The sequence below is a fragment of the Euprymna scolopes genome, chromosome 9, assembly GCF_053919585.1.
Source record: "Euprymna scolopes isolate OS-2025 chromosome 9, ASM5391958v1, whole genome shotgun sequence".
NCBI classification, from domain to species: domain Eukaryota; kingdom Metazoa; phylum Mollusca; class Cephalopoda; order Sepiida; family Sepiolidae; genus Euprymna; species Euprymna scolopes.
Genome location: NC_136490.1, coordinates 52,573,205 through 52,593,123, shown reverse-complemented (window position 1 = coordinate 52,593,123; position 19,919 = coordinate 52,573,205). Strand labels below are relative to the sequence as shown.

Genomic DNA, 19,919 nt, shown 5'->3' with positions numbered 1-19,919 from the left:
GTTTTAACGTAATGTATATATTTTTGTTCTCAAGTAAAAACACGTGATGTATTTACGCTAATAAAAATAAAGCGACTTCCTTTGCTAAACTTTGTTGGATTAAAATTATTCCCTTCAAATTGCATATATCTATATGGATAATTGTTTTTAATCCTTTGGAATATAAAATACGTGCACTTTTGGCCCGTTTTTTTTTTTAAATAATTTCCACGACACCTCGGATCAAACACAACAAAGAACTATTTTTCATAAATCAACAAAGCACGTGTACAAGACTGGTGATGGTACGTTTCACAAAGTCACGGCTTTGGTCCTACTAGGTGCTTTCTATACGTGACGTTATCAATGTGTTATTAGACCTCCTTTTCTAGAGGGCTGTGAGTCGCTCGATATCCATTATATTAAAAAAAAGGTACGTTTTAATAATCTTTAAATAGAAAAAGTATCTGGCCTTCGGGCTAAAGTCAATGTGTTATCTGCTCCGATGATATACCCAAGTTAATTTGTCCTTAGTTAATGGCGGGGAACCTCTTCCTTTCTAAGGCAATGTATTTTTGCTTACTTTCAGAGTGCCCATTTTTAGGGAAGCTGGTTCACTCCTACATTAAAAACGACCTTGTGTCACATTTTGATTTCGTGAGGAAGCAAATAAATAGCAGTAGAAAAGGAAGGATTTTAATCTCAATCTCGAAGCGAGAAAAAAAAAGCTTAACTTCATAGGTACATCGATAAGAACGGGCACTTACACTTCTAAATCTTCTTCTTCTCTATAAAGTCATACGTTTATATAGTTGCATGTATAAGCTTCACTACCCCACTAATGCACCGATCGTTATGAATTTGAAACATAGCTGTTAGGCGTAAGGTGTCGTTTTGTGAGCTATATCTAACTAAAATTATATTCGTGCAAAGTGGGTCATAAACAGCGAAGAATATCCTTTCTAAAAATTCAGATAGGTTCAAGTTTAGATAAATTTAAATTATTGAACATAAATCAAATATTCCTTTAAACCCATGTGTTTTTAATATCCTTCGGATGTGTTTAGTGCTATCTCTTATTTAAAAATTCAAATATTTCAGACTTGCGTTAATCTTGCTCTGTAGTAATTAAAAACCAACTAAGCAATAGTCCCTGAATTTCAATTTCTTTAGACTCTTATATCTTGAGTCGTAAATTTTATTCACTTTCTAGAATAAATTCATATAATGGTTCTTGATCAAAATTGGAGTAAGGATCATAGACATAAGGTTTACTATAATTACAAATTAGTTCTAATTTTCGTAAAGAAACGTGAGCAAAACTGTTCTTTTTTGGGTGATTCGCTTTACCCGCTCTGGAGACGCGTATTCTTATAGTACTTGTATATAAAAATACTTCTATAGTGGAAACGGGATATACTTAGTTTCAAGTGAGATACAATGACTGGGTCTATGCATAATACCTTATCTCTATTATTATAAAAAATAAACTGAGTTCATTCCATATAGACTCGGAAACGGCTGGGACAATGATTTGGAAATTTTACACGGATTTACTTGATGTGTTTGAGTTTTCTTACGTCTGTTTTGTATCGGAAAGCTTCTGATAAGTATCGATAATCGAAAAAATCCGATTGAAGGAGGAAGTTCGATTTTCACCAAAGTAAACACTTTTCTACAACCTACCACGGGAAGGTTAATCATCGCAAAAGCAGAAATTCCTAGCCTATAAAATTAATTGCATATTCTTTTATAAGACAGAGACGCGTTCTGCTTCGGAATGATTCTGTTCAGAACACAGTTAAATGATGATAGTTGCTCTTTTGCATTTTATTCTTTAAATGAAGCCATTATTTACAGATAATTTCATTCCAGTAGTAGATTCTCTGTAGCAAAATGTAGACTAGAATATATTATGGACTGTCACTGCGAGGAGGCATGTGAAGCTTCTTCCTCGTACATTACATGGGGGTTCTAGAGCAGGTAATTTGATTTTTTTTTTAAAATAGGCGATTTCACAGATTTCGATGACAATAAAAGTATGTGAGGCTTGAACAACAGTTGCTCATTAAATCCCGGACAACGTCGAGTCTCCCTGCTAGTATTCTATCATGTTAATTTAACAAGTAAAAGACACGTGTTAATAATAAATGTCTTAATAGAAATAATAAGTAGTCAAATATTTAAGTCAAGTCAGAGAAAAGATTAGTGCATAAATCTGGGTGAGCAATAAATCTATGAATCGGAAAAATGTTATTCATTTATCTGTGCGTACGTCGATAGGAGGAATAAATAGTTTGTAAGGCTTGCAGTGTTCATGTCATTTGAAAGTTAGGCTGTGCAAAACTTAAGAAAGTAAGTCCACGTGTTGATGCTAATAGGTAAAGGCTTGAGGTTAGTTAAAAATCGATGTGCGAGATGAAGGGCTATAAGCTACCCCCCTTTTTTTTCTTTGTTCGTTCGGCTTAGTTTTTCTTCTTTGCTTTTTCACTTCTTTCACGGCATGCTCGGCGTTGGATCTTTGAGATAGGATTCTGACGAATCCTAAAAAAGCAAATGTCTTTAACTGCTACCTTTTTTCCTTCTCCGCCTCGTTGAAATTCGCTCTCTTCATCACCTCAAAAGTAGTTTACACAGGAACGTGTGAACTCCAAAAATTTTCGAACCAAGAAAAATCGTTTAAAACTCAACAAAGTAACAATTGTGTTAAATGCAAAACAGCGACTTTTTGGGCAGAAATAAAGAATTGTTACAGATGAGACTTGCGAATTGCCTCTTGAGGGTTAAAAAACGCACGTTCTGAGATCTTCGGTATTTCAGCCGAATTGTGAATTCTTTGTCTCTAGATTTTGGTCTTGTTTTCATCTATACTCCTATAAATTTGATTATTTTTGCGTGTATAGATATTCTTATTAAAAGCCTTTTTCTGTTTATTTAAAAAGAAAAAAACTTTGTTATACATTTGTCGTAGAATTACATTTATCTGAAAAACATCTAGCTAATTTGCATATTCTTTTAAACATTAATTCCCTATTAGTTTTTTTACGGTTTTCTCATGGTATGATCATTTTTAGTTAACTATTACGTGTAATTATATTCATGCAGATATTCTACATGATTTATACTTGCATAATATTTGCGAAAAATGGTCATAGTAAACACAAACTTCTGTCTAAATATATTTATGTATGCGTATATATATATTTGTTTAAAAAAATTGCCCATTGAACTAAAGCGAACTTTTTATATTCGGATTTGCGCCGGGAATAATCGGTGGAAAAATATGAAAATTAAAGAAATGAAATTTTCCAGGTGAAGGCCAAACGACAGCATTACGAATACGCATGCGTAACCTAATAGCTATTGGTTCATGTTTTAATTTTTAGCCTTGTAGAAAACATGTTTTCATAGCTCGGACATTAACGTCAAAGGAAAAAGTAAAAAAAAAAAAATCATGTGCTAAACATTTTTGTATCGATTCTCTATGATGGCGCACGAGTTATCTTTATTTATTTTTTAAAACTTTTTAAAATCATTATTATATATTGGGTTCAATATAATATAATAATAAATACGAAATCTGCATTAATCAAAATATTTAAGCGTATTTTACAACCGGGCAGTGCCGGGTGGCCTGCTAGTAGTTTTCTCGCGTTTATATACGTTTTACTTTGTGGAGTTGGAAATAATTTTCATTAGTTGGAAAATATTTGATGTCTCTGAAAATTTCCTTGCTGGGGAAGTAAGGAGGACAACTAATTCCAGTGAAGAGAGAGTGAGAGCAAGAATCAGCCATTTTCTTTTTAACATTCGTATTAATCATTTCATGTTTCAGTCGATAAAGCCGGGTTTCGTTTACACGACAAGAAAGAGTTTGGTGATTGATCTGAGTGACGTGGGTTTGCTAGGGTAGCGAGCCAATCAGTATTTATTTATCAATATTTACAGAGCATAAATAAATAAAAAATATGGCACAAGTCTAAACATGGGGAGGGGGAGGTAAACATGTCCTATTTTAACATTTGTTAACTTAAACCAATATACCAGAATCAATCTATGAATCTATTACTTTAAAACCCGACTTGACAATATATACACGTGAGGAGTTTAATAGTAAAATTTGTATGTACAAACAAACGAATAGAAAATATATACCGTAATTTGGGGTAATTGCGCCAAATCCGGGGGTAATTGCACTAACTATAAGAAAAAGTGCTCGTTATATGCGTGGTTGCCAAAAGAACACATTTAGCTAGTTGGCGCAATTACCCCCAAGTACAATAAAATGACAGAAAATTGTGTTAGTATAAGAATCGCCCTCCACTAGGAAATGTTACAGATAAGTAATGTTGGCAGTCAAAAAAAAATGTAGGTTCCCAGTAACTATTTTTATACAAACACCTCGCAAGTGGGCCTGCATCACTGACAGACCAGCAAATCTGTCATGTATTGAGGTCGGGGCGGAGATTATCGAACAGAAGAAAAAAAAACATTGAAAAGCGTGAACACATTTATTTATATAACAAATGAGAACAGGTGCATTGCACAAAGAGGGATTTTTTATTTTTTCTGGTTGGTCAAATTCTGAAGGAACCAATCGAAATTGAGTATTTACTGCAATCACGCATTCAATCGAAATGAATGGCTCTCGTCTTGGGGAGGCTTCATGTTTTGACAAGCTTCGGGGCTTGACCTTTACTCCCGATCTGAAATGGAACACGTATATCAAATCCATTGCCAAATTCGCTGGAAAAACGGTGGGATCCTTCTACCGTTCCAGTAGATATCTCACTGCTGGTGCAATTCTCTACCTATATAAAAGCCAGCTTCCGCCAACGATGAAGTACTGTTGCCACATCTGGGCAGGAGCTGCTAGAAGCAGCGTATCCTGTCGTGACAGAGTTCAAAATATACTTCGCAACTTAGTGGGGGATGCCCTTTTCTCTTCCCTGCAACCTCTTCCCACAAAAGAGACGTAGCGAGCCTGTCCCTGCTTTATCGTTATTTTCATGGCAGGTGCTCATCTGAACAATCTATAGTCTGCCCTCGCCAGACTTTCACGAAAAACACTCGTCTAGCTAGAACCACTATCAACAATTTCCCACACTTTATCCGTGCCTACACCTAAACGTAGATTCCATGAACAGGGCTTCTTTCTTAGAACTGCTCGCCTGTGGAACTCTATTACGTTTGCCCGCTTTCTCGAGTCGCCTTTAGGCCTTGATAAGTGGTGATCCCCTATGTAAAAATGTCGGCAATTATCGAATGATTTTAGACATCGTTATTCTATGCTTGTTACAAATACTGATAGTGATTCCGCAACCGATTCTCTGCGTTGTTGTGACTGTTGTTATAGTAGAGACGAGCACAGCTACCCTTCCGCATTATAATAATGAGAATAATATAGAAGCTTCGATGTGTTATTTTAGCTATGCAAGAATAACGTATTAATAAAATACATCGTTGTTTACAAAATGTTGATTAAAATTTTTAATTTTGCTCTTTCAGCCTAGCACCTCTTACCTGCCACTGCTCTTTTTTGCCCTGTTTCTTTCGAATGTTCCATTTTTTACGCGACGTTTCGCTGATTTTTGTCCACGTTAAAATTACGTGTTGCTTTCACCCACCATTATAACAATGATCATATTATAACAATATTTGAAAACGAGTTTATATAAAAGATGATCACTTACATATTCTTTACATGGTTGGCAGATTGGCTCTTTGTAAGTACAAAGTTCGTAGATTTAAATGTAAAAAATGTTCCTTAGTTTTTTCAAAGCGTAACGTACAGACTAAAGAAGGGGCAAGCAGAATATTATAGAAAAAACAGGCTTCACCGACGTGTCTATTGTACGTCTAGTAAAATATTAAGTTTGCTTACACATAATACAATTCAGACTTGTTTCTAACACGACCGGGCAACTCTTGATGCTATTGATATGAGCTAATTTAAAACTGTACATTTAAGACAACGTAGATGGGAAGAAGTTAATAGGTGAAGTAGATACAACTAGAAGTTTCAGACAGAAATAATGTCGAGAGTTGAACAAACAAAACGATTAACAGTAAAACGATCTTGTGGTTTCGTTCGTTATCACTAAAGAAAGAATAAAGCAAAAAAAAAAAACAAAAAAAAACAAGGAAAAACATTAAAAAAAAATATACGTAACTAACAAAAATGCAAAGATAGAAGACAATTGTTCCGTATTTACTTATTGTGTTCGCATTTTCGTATTTTTAAATCTAATTCATTGTCCGACTTCAAAATGTATCTTTATTTCTTTCATCATCATCAATATATATATATATATATATATATATATATATATATATATATATGTGTGTGTGTGTGTGTAGATATGTTGTATACTAGCAGGGAGACTCAAGGTTGCACGGGATTAAATGATCAACGATTGTTTCACACTCCCATATTTTGTATTGTCATAGAAATCAGTGAAATCACCCATTTTTCAAATTGAAATAGATTTCCTGCTCTAACTGGGGACTCATCGCAGTGCATCTGGAGCAAGCTTCATGTGTCTCTCGCAGTGACTTAGTTAACAATATGTCGCAGTCTACATTGCACTGTAGAGAATCTAGTGTTGCTTTTATAAAATTATTTTTCACATATAAAGGTTTGCATTAAAGTTCAAAATGCAAAAAATCAAGTTTCAACAGAAACATTAATTTCAGACGCGCCCCCGTCATATAGAACCTACTGTTGATTTTATATGTCGGGCCTTTCGGTTTGTGTGGTAATAAAACTTCACAAATGCATTTGATGTTAGGCAGCATAAGGTGTTCCTTCTTTCATCGGAATATTTGGATCATCGATTCTTATCGAAGACATTCTGACAGAAAACCAATCTAAGAACACTGTCGGACATAAAACACATCGTCGTGTTAAATTTCATAAAATCGACCCAGCCGTTTTTGAGTCCATATGGAACGAACTCACGCACATATTTAATTCCTCTTATATAATGGTAGAGAAGATATATAATATATTCTGCAGTTCTTCCCTCTGTAAGATGGGATCGGCGTTCACAAACGATACCTTCAAATGGCTATTTATGTAAACATTTTGACTACTGCTTTGTTTGTTTATTTACAAAGATATTCGCATAATGCTAAACAAGTAGCAGGCGAGACCATTTAATATAATGTCCCCCCCCCCCAAAAAAAAAAAAAACTTAGAACTGCCGACTATTTACTAGAGTGTTGGTTTGATTTCTGGCTCGGGTTGGGTGGTTATCTATCTGTATTGGAGAGCTGTAAATCGGTGCGTCTGTCAATCATATATAATGTGAACGTTGTTTTTCGGTAGATAAAACTGAGGAATTCGCTATGCACGTGTCCACAAGGATAAAAAAATAAACATCTCAAAAGAAAATGAAAAAAAAACAAAAAAACTTGGACAAATTTTAAATGTTCAATTTGGAATTCTCTTTGAAAATAACGTATTTTTTTTTTTTTAATCTGTGTTTAGTGCACTTTTCATTTTCTTTTCAGCGTTTTTGATGAAAACTAAATGTACGAATATTTTGGTACTTGTGCACTTTTCTTACCGCGCTGAAATAATAACCTCATTATTTTGAAAGCCATTCTTAACATGGGGAGAGGAGGTGCTTTGTAACTATTTATTGCTTCCATAGAACAATTTAATAAACAAAGAAAATGTCGTGAAACTTGAGTTTAACTTGGAAAAACTATTTAAAAATAGCGCGGTAAAAAATGGCAGAAGTACCAATATTTTTGTTTGCATGCGTCGCTCTCTGGAGGCTGGTGCCTGCGCCTCAGATTAGTGCATTGCTGAATCATAGCATCTGCTGTGACTGTGCGAACCAATCCTGGATCTGTAGGCTTTGTTGCATTTGCCACGTATATACGTGGTGTCTGATTTTGAGAATTCTTTTGCAATCCAGTCATTTGTGCTCCCCGTTCCCTCCAAATGCTGGTCTTTCCTTTCTTCACTCCTGTTGGAGCATACCTACCCAGCACTTCACTAGCAACCGTGGTTTTAAGATGAAGACTCTCAGCCTGCTGAGTTGATGTCACCTGTCACCATGTCTCGCTTGCAGGTATTTTTGTAGCTAAGGACCAATGTTTATGCTGGTCTTGAGCCAGTTGAGAGATCGCCGTATAAGATCTTCCTCTTGTCCATTTGTCATCGACGACAGGTTTTGTATGTTTGTAATAAATAATTATCTTTAAAAATATATTTAAACAAGCACTTGTAAAGTTTGTGAAATGAACTATATTTATTTATATTCATATTATATAATTATGTACCCTTTTTATAAAACATGCATACGTTCATCGAGGGCGGGGATGACTTAGTCTGATCTAATTGTGTCCCTTGTCGCAATGGTTAAAGGCACTACTATTAAAGGATCTAAGAAAGAATGCACAATAAAATTTGACTCTTTTCTCCTGTTGCGCCTTTCCTGCAAACGTGCACTATGCGCATACATATCACGTTATCTTGGACATCCCTCCCACACACACGCACACACACACACACACACGGAACAAATCCTTTTTAGTCTTTATTCTACACTTCTTAAACTATATGCATATATTTATGGAACCGTCTCAAATAAGTTTTACATGCGTTATCATTTTCGAGTTTTCTTAAGTTTTAATTTTGTATTAGAATATATATAGAAGTGCGATGCTGCCGAAGTGTCCTCAAAACTTATGCTCATTTTTGTAATAAAAACGACCATAAGAATGTTTGATGTAGTATCGAAAACTTTCTCATTAGCATAAGAAAAAAAAATTAGTTGGCCAAACCGTACGTTGCCTTACACGTATATCAAAATTAGTGCGAACACTTGCGAAGCCTAGTCTTTATCGCCATTTTATTAGGGATAATGTAGACTCTTTTGTAAGATAATAGCGTAAAGTTAATCGGGAAGCAAAGAAAATTACTATTATTTCTTAAGAAACTAACGAAAAACAACTTGAATGATGTTTAATAGTTATCAACTGAAATCGGACGAACAATAAATAGTATGAACTGTTTTAATTACTTTAAGACCGTTCAATTTGTGAACATTTGATTTAACGACTGCTGCTCTAATCTATAGGGAAGTTGCTCCGCGGTTTGTTTATATATATATATATATATGGCATAATTGCGTTGACACACCGGTTCTCGTCTGATCACCGAAGTTAAGCAATGTTGAGCCCAGTTAGTACCAGATGGGTGACCATTTGGGAATTCTAGGCGCTGTATGTGCTTATCCCGGCATTTGTTTCCAGTCATCCTGTACATACACGTCACGTGCTACTGATATTTAACAATGTCAACTCAGGAGAGGTGTGGGTGGAGATTGCGCACCTCCTGTCGCAACAATTTCACGCGCAGGCACCCCTTCGTGGGTATCCATAGTCTGTCAAAGACAGAAGGAGCCCTAGTTCTGCGGTAGTGCTCGCCTCAAACGGGTAATCTTTTCAAAGACCTGTCTGACCGAGGACATATGAAGAAAGAAATGTCTTTCCATTTTTTCTAGTTTAATCTGGAGGGTTTTTATTAATTCTAAATAAATAGTTCTATTCAACTGCAAGAACCATGACACCAAGATCAGGAAGTGGGATTGAAAAGTCAGCGCCTCGAGGAGGGGAATTTTGACCTGCAAAAAGTGGCTGTGTAGCCCCATCGGCATTCTCCGGTAAGAATGGCTCGGACGATTAGCAATAAACTTTTTCAAGAAGAGAAGGCAATGTCTGGGAGGGTGGACCTTCTAGAACTGAACAGAACTAAAATTTCTCACCGCCAAATTAGCACACACCAGATCATTACAGGAATGGTCTCATCTCTGTTGACTTTGGAGTTCAACTATAAAAATTCCTAGCAAAGTTAATCTGGAGAGATCGTAGGATTCCCTGCTGTGGCAAACACTTGATTTCACTATTAATTAAATGTATACCTGAGGCATTTTAAGGTTAGATTTGTCCTCTTAACAGCGATTTTCTCTACTTTCTTAAAGCTTGCTTTTCCATGGATAGTGCAAAAATTGTATTAGATGCTTTTTTTATTAGGCCAGTCACCCCTGTTAAAACGGTGAGCTTATTTCGGGAATCCTGTTTTAAAACTATTAAGGATCTGAAATTTCGTAATTTGTTTACGTTCGACTATTGACGCCATAATTCGGAAAGTCTACAATGATTTGTCGGGTGAAAATCTAAAATGGAGTACAGCTGCCACATATGGGAAGGAGATCCTAAGCGCACCATCTCCTGCCTTGATAGCGTACAAAACCGTTTTCGGAATTTAGTAGGCGATGCCCTTTTCGCGTCCCTTTTGCCTCTTTCTCACAGAAGAGACGTTGCGATTCTATCTCTAATTCATCGTTATTTACATAGTATGTGCTCGACTGAGCCCAAATCTGTCCTTGCCTTCAGTAAAATCCTCGTAACATACTTATTTATAGGTAGGGCAAGGACAACAGCATATTCTTTCCATTGTTTTGACTCTCGAGTGTGTATCTATTGATATCTTATATGCTTTTCTGTAGAGTGATGTGGTTCTTGGTTGATTAACTGCGTCTAACTGTGTCGGATATATACTCGAGAGCCAAAACAATGAAAAGAATATGCTCTTGTCATAGCCCTAGTTATAACAACCGTCAACAATTTCCATTACTCTCTATTTATACCTAAGACTAAAGGTAAATTCCATGAACATACTTTTTCTAGAACTGTCCATCTGTTTAACAAGATACCGTGAAGCTACTTCCCAGCTGAGTATAACTTTGTCATTTTCAAGTCCAATGTATTAAGTTTTGCTGACTGGTCATCCTGAATAGCTAAGGGTTAACAAAATACCATCATTAGTGATCATAGAGTTGCCTCACCAACTATCTTATGCTTACTAACTCGTATCCTTGTGAGGCATCCTGGCTTTGATAAGTGTTGACTTTCAAGTCAAATGTTTAATTTGTATATAATGCAATAGAGTGCAGATAAAAATTAGTAAGATTTCGTCGGGAGTAAATGAGGAATGGGTAAGTAGTTAACGATGTGGATCGAAGACGTAACATTGGCAGGTTCGAATCCAGTTCGCGCCAGAGAAAAATATTCATCAAATCAACACTTGACCTTGTGTCTAACTTTCTAGAGATGAGATAGATAAAATAAATTAAACGAAGGTGCTGCACTGCTGCAGTTTCCGCAGTACCTAGAGGCACGCCGCCACTCTACTAAAATGAGATACCGTACCAGTCTGGTGGTACCAAAACGAACCAACCATTATTCTTCTACGATTCTGCTTTTCCTGCCGACCTACGTCATCATCGACAGATTCTTCCTTCCTTTGCATGACTGTTTCTTCCGTCTTTCCATCATTCAACAGTCACCATTTAAGCGATTTGCTGCTTGGGTTTTTGTTTCGTGTTTTAGTCTTGTTTTAGTTTGTTTCTCCAGTCTTCGATTTTTTTCCCCTATTTTCTTCATCATACGTTGTTTTCCGTATTGTTTATATATCTGTAAACTCTACCGCTGAATGTTTGTCCTCGTTTCCATTTCGCTTTGTTTTATACCCAAAGTGCCTTATTGATACGCGAATAGTGCAATATATCATTCTTCATAAACCTGTCAGTGACGAACGCAGAATTCCTTTGTATTTCAAAGTTTATCACCGCAATCGTCCGTATATAACTATCTACGATTAGTTATCTGTTTGAATATCTATTTGTCTGCTTATTAGTTTCCCCCGTGTAAATTTATCGTTTTTTTATATATGTTTCTTGATAATTTTATCTTATTGTCAATCACTCTATATCAGTCGATCGATAAGTAACTTTCTTTGTCTGTGTATCTACCTATAACTAGCTATTTGACAGAAAAACGAAATGTGTCGTTTCTTTTTGTATATATTTACACTCGGCGCTTCCTGTTTTTTCTGTGTGTTTGTCTGTTATACCTTACTAATATACCGTAATATCTTACGTCCGTTGTTTTCAACCCACTTTATTTATCAGTCAGTTTTGTCTACAGATTTAAACTTTTATATCCATCTGCTTTATTTATTAATCCGCCTATCCTGCTTTTTTTTATCATTTCTGCATTTTATTGTTGTTATCTGTGTTGTCCAAACCTTTCTGTCATTTCACCGTTTGTGTTGCTTAAAGCTTTCTGTCATTTCACCGTTTGTGTTGCTTAAAGCTTTCTGTCATTTCACCGCTTGTGTTGCTTAAAGCTTTCTGTCATTTCACCGTTTGTGTTGCTTAAAGCTTTCTGTCATTTCACCGCTTGTGTTGCTTAAAACTTTGTCATTTCACCGTTTGTGTTGCTTATAGCTTTCTGTCATTTCACCGTTTGTGTTGCTTAAAGCTTTCTATCATTTCACCGCTTGTGTTGCTTAAAGCTTTCTGTCATTTCACCGTTTGTGTTGCTTAAAGCTTTCTGTCATTTCACCGCTTGTGTTGCTTAAAACTTTGTCATTTCACCGTTTGTGTTGCTTATAGCTTTCTGTCATTTCACCGTTTGTGTTGCTTAAAGCTTTCTGTCATTTCACCGTTTGTGTTGCTTAAAGCTTTCTGTCATTTCACCGTTTGTGTTGCTTAAAGCTTTCTGTCATTTCACCGCTTGTGTTGCTTAAAACTTTGTCATTTCACCGTTTGTGTTGCTTAAAGCTTTCTGTCATTTCACCGTTTGTGTTGCTTAAAGCTTTCTGTCATTTCACCGCTTGTGTTGCTTAAAACTTTGTCATTTCACCGTTTGTGTTGCTTATAGCTTTCTGTCATTTCACCGTTTGTGTTGCTTAAAGCTTTCTGTCATTTCACCGTTTGTGTTGCTTAAAGCTTTCTGTCATTTCACCGTTTGTGTTGCTTAAAGCTTTCTGTCATTTCACCGCTTGTGTTGCTTAAAACTTTGTCATTTCACCGTTTGTGTTGCTTAAAGCTTTCTGTCATTTCACCGCTTGTGTTGCTTAAAGCTTTCTGTCATTTCACCGCTTGTGTTGCTTAAAGCTTTCTGTCATTTCACCGTTTGTGTTGCTTAAAGCTTTCTGTCATTTCACCGCTTGTGTTGCTTAAAACTTTGTCATTTCACCGTTTGTGTTGCTTAAAGCTTTCTGTCATTTCACCGCTTGTGTTGCTTAAAGCTTTCTGTCATTTCACCGCTTGTGTTGCTTAAAGCTTTCTGTCATTTCACCGTTTGTGTTGCTTAAAGCTTTCTGTCATTTCACCGTTTGTGTTGCTTAAAGCTTTCTGTCATTTCACCGTTTGTGTTGCTTAAAGCTTTCTGTCATTTCACCGCTTGTGTTGCTTAAAGCTTTGTCATTTCACCGTTTGTGTTGCTTAAAGCTTTCTGTCATTTCACCGCTTGTGTTGCTTAAAGCTTTCTGTCATTTCACCGTTTGTGTTGCTTAAAGCTTTGTCATTTCACCGTTTGTGTTGCTTAAAGCTTTCTGTCATTTCACCGCTTGTGTTGCTTAAAGCTTTCTGTCATTTCACCGTTTGTGTTGCTTAAAGCTTTCTGTCATTTCACCGCTTGTGTTGCTTAAAGCTTTGTCATTTCACCGTTTGTGTTGCTTAAAACTTTGTCATTTCACCGTTTGTGTTGCTTAAAACTTTGTCATTTCACCGTTTGTGTTGCTTAAAACTTTGTCATTTCACCGTTTGTGTTGCTTAAAGCTTTCTGTCATTTCACCGTTTGTGTTGCTTAAAACTTTGTCATTTCACCGTTTGTGTTGCTTAAAGCTTTCTGTCATTTCACCGTTTGTGTTGCTTAAAGCTTTCTGTCATTTCACCGCTTGTGTTGCTTAAAGCTTTCTGTCATTTCACCGTTTGTGTTGCTTAAAGCTTTCTGTCATTTCACCGCTTGTGTTGCTTAAAACTTTGTCATTTCACCGTTTGTGTTGCTTAAAGCTTTCTGTCATTTCACCGTTTGTGTTGCTTAAAGCTTTCTGTCATTTCACCGTTTGTGTTGCTTAAAGCTTTCTGTCATTTCACCGTTTGTGTTGCTTAAAGCTTTCTGTCATTTCACCGTTTGTGTTGCTTAAAGCTTTCTGTCATTTCACCGTTTGTGTTGCTTAAAGCTTTCTGTCATTTCACCGTTTGTTTTGCTTAAAGCTTTCTGTCATTTCACCGTTTGTGTTGCTTAAAGCTTTCTGTCATTTCACCGCTTGTGTTGCTTAAAGCTTTCTGTCATTTCACCGCTTGTGTTGCTTAAAGCTTTCTGTCATTTCACCGCTTGTGTTGCTTAAAGCTTTCTGTCATTTCACCGTTTGTGTTGCTTAAAGCTTTCTGTCATTTCACCGTTTGTGTTGCTTAAAGCTTTCTGTCATTTCACCGTTTGTGTTGCTTAAAGCTTTCTGTCATTTCACCGTTTGTGTTGCTTAAAGCTTTCTGTCATTTCACCGCTTGTGTTGCTTAAAGCTTTCTGTCATTTCACCGCTTGTGTTGCTTAAAGCTTTCTGTCATTTCACCGTTTGTGTTGCTTAAAGCTTTCTGTCATTTCACCGCTTGTGTTGCTTAAAACTTTGTCATTTCACCGTTTGTGTTGCTTAAAGCTTTCTGTCATTTCACCGCTTGTGTTGCTTAAAGCTTTCTGTCATTTCACCGCTTGTGTTGCTTAAAGCTTTCTGTCATTTCACCGCTTGTGTTGCTTAAAGCTTTGTCATTTCACCGTTTGTGTTGCTTAAAACTTTGTCATTTCACCGTTTGTGTTGCTTAAAGCTTTCTGTCATTTCACCGCTTGTGTTGCTTAAAGCTTTCTGTCATTTCACCGTTTGTGTTGCTTAAAGCTTTCTGTCATTTCACCGCTTGTGTTGCTTAAAACTTTGTCATTTCACCGTTTGTGTTGCTTAAAGCTTTCTGTCATTTCACCGTTTGTGTTGCTTAAAGCTTTCTGTCATTTCACCGTTTGTGTTGCTTAAAGCTTTCTGTCATTTCACCGTTTGTGTTGCTTAAAGCTTTCTGTCATTTCACCGCTTGTGTTGCTTAAAACTTTGTCATTTCACCGTTTGTGTTGCTTAAAGCTTTCTGTCATTTCACCGTTTGTGTTGCTTAAAACTTTGTCATTTCACCGTTTGTGTTGCTTAAAGCTTTCTGTCATTTCACCGTTTGTGTTGCTTAAAGCTTTCTGTCATTTCACCGCTTGTGTTGCTTAAAGCTTTCTGTCATTTCACCGTTTGTGTTGCTTAAAGCTTTCTGTCATTTCACCGCTTGTGTTGCTTAAAACTTTGTCATTTCACCGTTTGTGTTGCTTAAAGCTTTCTGTCATTTCACCGTTTGTGTTGCTTAAAGCTTTCTGTCATTTCACCGTTTGTGTTGCTTAAAGCTTTCTGTCATTTCACCGTTTGTGTTGCTTAAAGCTTTCTGTCATTTCACCGTTTGTGTTGCTTAAAGCTTTCTGTCATTTCACCGTTTGTGTTGCTTAAAGCTTTCTGTCATTTCACCGCTTGTGTTGCTTAAAACTTTGTCATTTCACCGTTTGTGTTGCTTAAAGCTTTCTGTCATTTCACCGTTTGTGTTGCTTAAAGCTTTCTGTCATTTCACCGCTTGTGTTGCTTAAAACTTTGTCATTTCACCGTTTGTGTTGCTTAAAGCTTTCTGTCATTTCACCGTTTGTGTTGCTTAAAGCTTTCTGTCATTTCACCGTTTGTGTTGCTTATAGCTTTCTGTCATTTCACCGTTTGTGTTGCTTAAAGCTTTCTGTCATTTCACCGTTTGTGTTGCTTAAAGCTTTCTGTCATTTCACCGTTTGTGTTGCTTAAAGCTTTCTGTCATTTCACCGCTTGTGTTGCTTAAAACTTTGTCATTTCACCGTTTGTGTTGCTTAAAGCTTTCTGTCATTTCACCGTTTGTGTTGCTTAAAGCTTTCTGTCATTTCACCGCTTGTGTTGCTTAAAACTTTGTCATTTCACCGTTTGTGTTGCTTAAAGCTTTCTGTCATTTCACCGTTTGTGTTGCTTAAAGCTTTCTGTCATTTCACCGTTTGTGTTGCTTAAAGCTTTCTGTCATTTCACCGTTTGTGTTGCTTAAAGCTTTCTGTCATTTCACCGTTTGTGTTGCTTAAAGCTTTCTGTCATTTCACCGTTTGTGTTGCTTAAAGCTTTCTGTCATTTCACCGTTTGTGTTGCTTAAAGCTTTCTGTCATTTCACCGTTTGTGTTGCTTAAAGCTTTCTGTCATTTCACCGCTTGTGTTGCTTAAAGCTTTCTGTCATTTCACCGTTTGTGTTGCTTAAAGCTTTCTGTCATTTCACCGCTTGTGTTGCTTAAAACTTTGTCATTTCACCGTTTGTGTTGCTTAAAGCTTTCTGTCATTTCACCGCTTGTGTTGCTTAAAACTTTGTCATTTCACCGTTTGTGTTGCTTAAAGCTTTCTGTCATTTCACCGTTTGTGTTGCTTAAAGCTTTCTGTCATTTCACCGCTTGTGTTGCTTAAAACTTTGTCATTTCACCGTTTGTGTTGCTTAAAGCTTTCTGTCATTTCACCGCTTGTGTTGCTTAAAACTTTGTCATTTCACCGTTTGTGTTGCTTAAAGCTTTCTGTCATTTCACCGCTTGTGTTGCTTAAAACTTTGTCATTTCACCGTTTGTGTTGCTTAAAGCTTTCTGTCATTTCACCGTTTGTGTTGCTTAAAGCTTTCTGTCATTTCACCGCTTGTGTTGCTTAAAACTTTGTCATTTCACCGTTTGTGTTGCTTAAAGCTTTCTGTCATTTCACCGTTTGTGTTGCTTAAAGCTTTCTGTCATTTCACCGTTTGTGTTGCTTAAAGCTTTCTGTCATTTCACCGTTTGTGTTGCTTAAAGCTTTCTGTCATTTCACCGTTTGTGTTGCTTAAAGCTTTCTGTCATTTCACCGTTTGTGTTGCTTAAAGCTTTCTGTCATTTCACCGTTTGTGTTGCTTAAAGCTTTCTGTCATTTCACCGTTTGTGTTGCTTAAAGCTTTCTGTCATTTCACCGCTTGTGTTGCTTAAAGCTTTGTCATTTCACCGTTTGTGTTGCTTAAAGCTTTCTGTCATTTCACCGTTTGTGTTGCTTAAAGCTTTCTGTCATTTCACCGTTTGTGTTGCTTAAAGCTTTCTGTCATTTCACCGTTTGTGTTGCTTAAAGCTTTCTGTCATTTCACCGTTTGTGTTGCTTAAAGCTTTCTGTCATTTCACCGTTTGTGTTGCTTAAAGCTTTCTGTCATTTCACCGTTTGTGTTGCTTAAAGCTTTCTGTCATTTCACCGTTTGTGTTGCTTAAAGCTTTCTGTCATTTCACCGTTTGTGTTGCTTAAAGCTTTCTGTCATTTCACCGCTTGTGTTGCTTAAAGCTTTGTCATTTCACCGTTTGTGTTGCTTAAAGCTTTCTGTCATTTCACCGTTTGTGTTGCTTAAAGCTTTCTGTCATTTCACCGTTTGTGTTGCTTAAAGCTTTCTGTCATTTCACCGCTTGTGTTGCTTAAAACTTTGTCATTTCACCGTTTGTGTTGCTTAAAGCTTTCTGTCATTTCACCGTTTGTGTTGCTTAAAGCTTTCTGTCATTTCACCGCTTGTGTTGCTTAAAACTTTGTCATTTCACCGTTTGTGTTGCTTAAAGCTTTCTGTCTTTTCACCGTTTGTGTTGCTTAAAGCTTTCTGTCATTTCACCGTTTGTGTTGCTTAAAGCTTTCTGTCATTTCACCGTTTGTGTTGCTTAAAGCTTTCTGTCATTTCACCGTTTGTGTTGCTTAAAGCTTTCTGTCATTTCACCGTTTGTGTTGCTTAAAGCTTTCTGTCATTTCACCGTTTGTGTTGCTTAAAGCTTTCTGTCATTTCACCGCTTGTGTTGCTTAAAGCTTTCTGTCATTTCACCGCTTGTGTTGCTTAAAGCTTTGTCATTTCACCGTTTGTGTTGCTTAAAGCTTTCTGTCATTTCACCGTTTGTGTTGCTTAAAGCTTTCTGTCATTTCACCGTTTGTGTTGCTTAAAGCTTTCTGTCATTTCACCGTTTGTGTTGCTTAAAGCTTTCTGTCATTTCACCGTTTGTGTTGCTTAAAGCTTTCTGTCATTTCACCGCTTGTGTTGCTTAAAACTTTGTCATTTCACCGTTTGTGTTGCTTAAAGCTTTCTGTCTTTTCACCGTTTGTGTTGCTTAAAGCTTTCTGTCATTTCACCGTTTGTGTTGCTTAAAGCTTTCTGTCATTTCACCGTTTGTGTTGCTTAAAGCTTTCTGTCATTTCACCGTTTGTGTTGCTTAAAGCTTTCTGTCATTTCACCGTTTGTGTTGCTTAAAGCTTTCTGTCATTTCACCGTTTGTGTTGCTTAAAGCTTTCTGTCATTTCACCGCTTGTGTTGCTTAAAGCTTTCTGTCATTTCACCGCTTGTGTTGCTTAAAGCTTTGTCATTTCACCGTTTGTGTTGCTTAAAGCTTTCTGTCATTTCACCGTTTGTGTTGCTTAAAGCTTTCTGTCATTTCACCGTTTGTGTTGCTTAAAGCTTTCTGTCATTTCACCGTTTGTGTTGCTTAAAGCTTTCTGTCATTTCACCGTTTGTGTTGCTTAAAGCTTTCTGTCATTTCACCGTTTGTGTTGCTTAAAGCTTTCTGTCATTTCACCGTTTGTGTTGCTTAAAGCTTTCTGTCATTTCACCGTTTGTGTTGCTTAAAGCTTTCTGTCATTTCACCGCTTGTGTTGCTTAAAGCTTTGTCATTTCACCGTTTGTGTTGCTTAAAGCTTTCTGTCATTTCACCGTTTGTGTTGCTTAAAGCTTTCTGTCATTTCACCGCTTGTGTTGCTTAAAGCTTTGTCATTTCACCGTTTGTGTTGCTTAAAGCTTTCTGTCATTTCACCGTTTGTGTTGCTTAAAGCTTTCTGTCATTTCACCGTTTGTGTTGCTTAAAGCTTTCTGTCATTTCACCGCTTGTGTTGCTTAAAACTTTGTCATTTCACCGTTTGTGTTGCTTAAAGCTTTCTGTCATTTCACCGTTTGTGTTGCTTAAAGCTTTCTGTCATTTCACCGCTTGTGTTGCTTAAAACTTTGTCATTTCACCGTTTGTGTTGCTTAAAGCTTTCTGTCTTTTCACCGTTTGTGTTGCTTAAAGCTTTCTGTCATTTCACCGTTTGTGTTGCTTAAAGCTTTCTGTCATTTCACCGTTTGTGTTGCTTAAAGCTTTCTGTCATTTCACCGTTTGTGTTGCTTAAAGCTTTCTGTCATTTCACCGTTTGTGTTGCTTAAAGCTTTCTGTCATTTCACCGTTTGTGTTGCTTAAAGCTTTCTGTCATTTCACCGCTTGTGTTGCTTAAAGCTTTCTGTCATTTCACCGCTTGTGTTGCTTAAAGCTTTGTCATTTCACCGTTTGTGTTGCTTAAAGCTTTCTGTCATTTCACCGTTTGTGTTGCTTAAAGCTTTCTGTCATTTCACCGTTTGTGTTGCTTAAAGCTTTCTGTCATTTCACCGTTTGTGTTGCTTAAAGCTTTCTGTCATTTCACCGCTTGTGTTGCTTAAAACTTTGTCATTTCACCGTTTGTGTTGCTTAAAGCTTTCTGTCTTTTCACCGTTTGTGTTGCTTAAAGCTTTCTGTCATTTCACCGTTTGTGTTGCTTAAAGCTTTCTGTCATTTCACCGTTTGTGTTGCTTAAAGCTTTCTGTCATTTCACCGTTTGTGTTGCTTAAAGCTTTCTGTCATTTCACCGTTTGTGTTGCTTAAAGCTTTCTGTCATTTCACCGTTTGTGTTGCTTAAAGCTTTCTGTCATTTCACCGCTTGTGTTGCTTAAAGCTTTCTGTCATTTCACCGCTTGTGTTGCTTAAAGCTTTGTCATTTCACCGTTTGTGTTGCTTAAAGCTTTCTGTCATTTCACCGTTTGTGTTGCTTAAAGCTTTCTGTCATTTCACCGTTTGTGTTGCTTAAAGCTTTCTGTCATTTCACCGTTTGTGTTGCTTAAAGCTTTCTGTCATTTCACCGTTTGTGTTGCTTAAAGCTTTCTGTCATTTCACCGTTTGTGTTGCTTAAAGCT

General features: G+C 36.8%; 1 pseudogene; it reads left to right on the top strand.

Annotated features, from left to right (window-relative positions):
* Positions 1 to 9,109: 9,109 nt before the first annotated feature.
* Positions 9,110 to 9,226, top strand: LOC145285117 (5S ribosomal RNA; annotated as a pseudogene).
* Positions 9,227 to 19,919: the final 10,693 nt, after the last annotated feature.